The sequence below is a fragment of the Pteropus alecto genome, unplaced genomic scaffold (assembly GCF_000325575.1).
Source record: "Pteropus alecto unplaced genomic scaffold, ASM32557v1 scaffold35, whole genome shotgun sequence".
Classification (NCBI taxonomy): domain Eukaryota; kingdom Metazoa; phylum Chordata; class Mammalia; order Chiroptera; family Pteropodidae; genus Pteropus; species Pteropus alecto.
Genome location: NW_006437828.1, coordinates 13,760,488 through 13,765,795, shown reverse-complemented (window position 1 = coordinate 13,765,795; position 5,308 = coordinate 13,760,488). Strand labels below are relative to the sequence as shown.

General features: G+C 62.6%; 1 protein-coding gene across 1 annotated transcript in view; it reads left to right on the top strand.

The window, feature by feature from the left end:
- Window positions 1–5,308, top strand: part of DLGAP2 (DLG associated protein 2) — a 247,632-nt gene that overhangs the window by 166,083 nt on the left and 76,241 nt on the right. The gene's annotated exons all lie outside the window — the stretch shown is intronic.

The window sequence follows — 5,308 nt, the reverse complement described above, 5'->3', positions numbered from 1 at the left end:
ATGTGTGGTGTGCGTGTGTGTGTGTGGATTTATGTGTGGTGTGCGTGCATGTGTGTGGATTTATGTGTGGTGAGCGTGCATGTGTGTGGATTTATGTGTGGTGTGCATGTGCATGTATGTGTGTCGTGGGAGGGTGCGGTTGCGTGTGGTGTATATGCATATGTGTGCATGGATATGTGGAGGTGTGTGGTGTGTGCTGTATGTAGTGTGTATACGAATGTACATATGGGGCATGCGTGTGTATGTGGTGTTTGTGTGTGCATGTGTGGCGTGTGTGTGGTGTCTGCATGTGTAAGTGGATACGCAAGGTGTGTGATGTGTATGTGGTATGTGTGCTGTGTGCCTCTGTGTTGTGTGTGCACGTGTGCATGGATGTGTGTGCGTGTGTGGGTGCGGTGTGTGCACATGTGCATGGATGTGGTGTGTGCATGTGTGTGGTGTCTGGTTGTGTGCACATGGATGCGTGGATGTGTGGTGTGGATGTGTGTGTGCACATGTTTGTATGGACGTGTGTGTGCATGTGTGGATATGTGGCATATGGTGTGTGCACGTGTGTGTGTCTTAGGTTTCAATGTAAAACACATCTTGCATTGTGGAGCATCGTGAGGAACTTTGGGAGCCACTGGCAGGTCATGCTTTGCAGAGGCCGGGTGGCAGGATGGGGGGTCACGGCTTCTTGCAGTATTGGGGGACGAGAGGCAGGGTGCACAGTGGACACCCAGCGGGCTCTGCAGGTGCCCCTGTGCCTGCTGGGGGACCAGACGGTCTGCCTACTCCCCACAGCCTTTGACCCCTGTTCATCGAGAGAAAGTGGACGGGTAGGAGACAATTAAACCTGATCACACGAGACCTTGGCACATTCATCCCAGTGAGTGACAGATGTCAGCCTCCCGTGACATTGTGATTACTGTGATCATCACGCCCATGTGCTGTCAGCAGATGACACTCACGGATCCGGGCGTAGGAGACTGGCGTCAGCGGTCGCGGGGGCGTGACTGTGGCGCCCGGGGCAGCGGGCCCGGGCTCCTGGCAGACTTGCGCTTCCCGCAGAGTCGTTCTGCAGGGAGCTCTGTGACTGCCAAGTTCATTTGCAAACTGCAATAACTGAAAACATGGGCCTCCGGGACTGTTTTTAGTTCTGAAGATTTTCTGTGTGTTTGCCTCTTCAATGGTACGTGACTCACACGCAAATGTGCACGATGTCGCACAGCCGGAGACCTCGGCGGGAACGAGGACGGTGGCTGCTTGCTCTGGACGTGAGCTGTGGCTGTGCAGTGTGGCCTCTAGGACACATCTAGGGAAAAGTTAGCGGTCAGGGTGGAGCCGGGCAACCTGGCCAGTCTGTGGGGGCGGAAAGGAGCCGATGCATGGATGCCGGGGCCCCCCACTTCTCGGTGGCTGTGCTGGAGGCATCGAGAATGAGAAGAGGCTCGAAGTAACACGGAGGAGGAAGAGGGGCTGACTGTCACTGCGGACTGCAGTGTACGCCCCCTCCGGGCACCGCGACAACCTGACGACGATTCTCGGTGCAGGGTGGGGGGCTGGGGCTCGGGTATGCGGTTTGTCCATGTGACTAATGAACCTGCAGCCAGTCAGACCTGAGCTCGGCCAGGCGTGGCGGGGTCGGGCGGCCACTCCGCGACCCTTCTCCCAGGACGCGGGGGCGCCGTGGGTCTGGCCCAGCGCACCTGATGGCGGAGCAGAGGGTCTGTAACTGACGCTGACCCGCACTGGACGAACGTGCTGCCGACGTGTGCGCCGACCGTCTCGCGTGGCTCCCCTTCTGCCCCCGGGCGTCGGGCTGTGCCCCCCGCCAGCCTGTCATGACGCGTCTCTGCGGTGTTCACCCCCTCACCCGGCCGGGAGTCCTTCCGCCCAAAGCCGCTGTCCCACGCGGGTCCCACGCGGGTCCCACGGGCAGCCGCACCGGCACCACAGCGCGTGCCGAACACACCTCCTCCGCGGAGGCCGAGGGCTCCACGACGGGTGACAGCGGTGGCCACACACGCACGGCGAACCCCGGGGTCTGTTCAGTGCCTGGAACGGGAGCCCGTGCGCCCCAGCCCCATCAGGGCAGGGCAGAAAGCGCAACGTTTCCTGTCCGGGTCAGCTCTGCCACGTCGTAGATTCGCCATGAAACAAACGTGAGCCGCGGTGAGCGTCAGCATTCACCGGACCCTGTCATGCGGGCGCACTGCGCGCGCCAGCCCGTGACCCCCGACCCCGTGGGAGGAGCACTGAGTGGGGACGCTGCGGGGGAACGCACCACACAGGCCGCAGCGAGCCTGTCGCTCGCAGACAAAGACCACGGTCTCAGCTGCGTCGCGGGAGCACGCGCTCGCACGCACGCACGCTAAGCGGAGTAACGCCCACGAGCCTCACCAGGCGGGCACAGGCCCCGCGTTGCATCTGGGGACGTGGCCGGGCGGACCCTGCTACTCACATGCATCGCGGTGGCCGGCACTGCTGGGGGCGGGGACGGCTTTAAGTCCGGTGTTGGAGGACAGTGGCCCCAAACCCACAGCCTCCCCCGATGCTTCCCTGTACCCGAGCAAAGCCAGCAGGTCACAGCAACCTGACACGGTACCAAGATGCCCGCCAAAGATCATTCATACTTAGCAGCCGCTGCATGGCGGCCGGTCTGGCCTAGCGGCTCTCCTTGCTGAAAGTTCCGGAAGCTCCAGCTGCCTGCAGAAGCCCGTGTGCACAGTCAGCTGCTTCGTCCACAGTGGGAACCACAGCAGGCTCTGCTGCCGCACACCTCTCCGTCTGGGGGCCCTTAGACCCAACCGTGTGGCTGTGATGACATTTTCTCAAGGGAGTCTCCATCAGACCTCTAGCCTGGGACGTGAACATGCCGCCCCACTCCCCAAGTACGCGGACTGGCATCGGGGGCCCAGGCTGGGGGCGGAGGGGCAGCCCAGAGGTACACGTCTCTGTGGCCGGAGCAGGACACGCGTCACCGACCCCACAGTCTGCACACGCTCGCCACTGCGTCCGATGTGGCCGGCCCCCAGGACACAGCTCCTGAGCTCTGAAGCCAGGAGCAGGCTGAGCCTTTACGGGGCCTCCCGCAGCCAGAGCCGCCACCGGCGCCCCTCCCTCGGAGCCAGAAGGGAGCGTCTGCGGGGCGCGTTGCCCCCAGATGCTCGGTGCTGTGGAAGTGGGGATTCGTCACCTCGCTGCACTAGGAGCCGCGAGCATGTGCTCATTTGTCAGAGACGAGCCCAGGCGTTGGCCGTGGCCCTGCGGCCGTGAGGAACACAGGGAGGACCGGGCGTGCATGGCGGGACCACCAGTGGCGATGGCACAGGGACCCAGTGGCACCCACGGCGGAGGCGTGGCTGTCGTACCGACGTGACATCCGAGGGGACTTCAGGAGTGATGGACCCGATGCCACTGCGAGCCCAGGGAGCCAGCGTGTCTCCGGCAGCCCAGGGGACACGTCCGGGCACTGAGTGTCACGCCCCGTGCGGGGACTCGTCTGTGCACATAGTTTTCCGTCAGGCACAGAATCGAGTGTCCTGGAGCCTGACCTGGGGTGGCTGCTGCTCCCAGACGGTGTCCTGGTCGGAGTGAGGTCTGTCGCTGCCTCCTCGGCACCAGGACGAGGTACGTGCTCTTGGATGTTTCTGTTTGGCTTTGAACTGTCTGCTGTCCTGTCGTGGCGGACCCCGTGTGAGTTACACCATGCTGAGCGAGGCGAGGCAGACGGGAAAGGTCAAGAACCACGTGATTTCACTCATACGTGGGGTAAAAACTGAACACACGAACAAGCAAGGCTAACAGACAAAAACTCGTGGACACAGACAGCAGTGGGTGGTCGCTGGGGGTGGGAATGGAGAGGGGAACGGGGTGGGCGACTCGGCTGCGGGGAGACTGGAGCTGGGTGGGTGGCGAGCACAGAGCCCTGTACGGACGTCACGTTACACAACTATGCAGTTGGAACCCGTACAGTTTTTAACCAGCGTCACACCAGTGCATCCAGTAAAAGTAAAAAAGCTACAAACTGAAGAAAAGTGAGGTCTCAAACGCCACCTTGGAAGGACAAAGCCAAGCACACGCGTGTTCGGGGGTGTGCACAGGAGGCGCGGGCGTCAGCTGGTGTTCACACATGAGCCCCACGGCAGAACGGGCTGACCACTGGGTGCTCACTGCAGTGACGGTCCCCCACTGTCCCACCAAGTGGGACTGGCCGTGACTGGGGGTCCCCTGTCCCTGCAGTCCATCGCATGCCATGTGAAGCGCCAGGCGCCCAGCCATGAGCCGGTCAGCAGGTGCCACCAGGCATCCGGAGTGGACAGCACGCCAGCTGCTGCGGGTAGGGGTGAGCGGGAGCATCTCTGAGGGACCGCTCATCCTCACGCTGCGACAAGACCCAGCCCGCACCTGAGGACAGGTGTGTGAACGGAGCCCGTCTGAAGGTTTTCTCTAAAGCCTCAGGGCTTGTGCCGTGCACGTGGACGAGTCACAGGCGGACCCACAGTCTGGACTTCAGCGTTCTGCCCGGCAAGGCTTCCAGCCCGGCTCTGGAGCAGGCAAGGCGGCTGGAGGTCTGGGAGTTGAAGCGAATCTGTTAGGAGAGTCACAGAAGGCTCGCTTTTCGGGTCAGTGTTTATCTCGTCTCTGTCAAGTGCAGCCGAGTCTTCATGTCAGACGGGGGAGACGGAGCCCATCACTGCGCCCTGCCAGGCCCTCGCCTCCGCTCCCCGCCCCGGCCACCCTGTGCCCACCGCCCCCAAATCTGCACAGTCACGTGTTGCCCGGCATAGATTCGCTGTTTCAGACCCCAAAAGACGAGTCGGGATGTTCTTGTGGGTTTGGGTTGCCACCTGCATTTGCCTGAGGCACCGTGTGTGCCGACTGCTGGGTCACCCCCACCGTTCTACAGGCTGGGCCCGCTGGTCGCTGTCATGCAGGGCAGGGGCGGGGGAGACGGGCTGTGCGGGCTCGGGCCTGACCCTGCCACGCACTGCCTGTGCGATAGCCGTCCTCTAAGCCCCGGCCTGCAGTCTGGGGAGGGCGGCGGAAACCAGGGTCCCCACCCGTGTGTGAGGGGCCCTGCCGCCCCACAGTGGGCGTCCCGTCCCTGGGCCGTGCACCGCGCAGACCACGCGGACCCGCTGTCTGTGTCCTTGGGTCACTGCTGCCATGTGTCCGTCACAACGTGCCGGGAGACGTCCGGCGTCCTCCGTGCTGATTGCTGTGACACCCTGGAGCGTGTGTCACACTCATGCAGGGACGGTCTTTGGCCAAGTCTGTGCAGCCATGATTCATCGCCTGGCGACACGTTGTCTGCTGCAGCCCA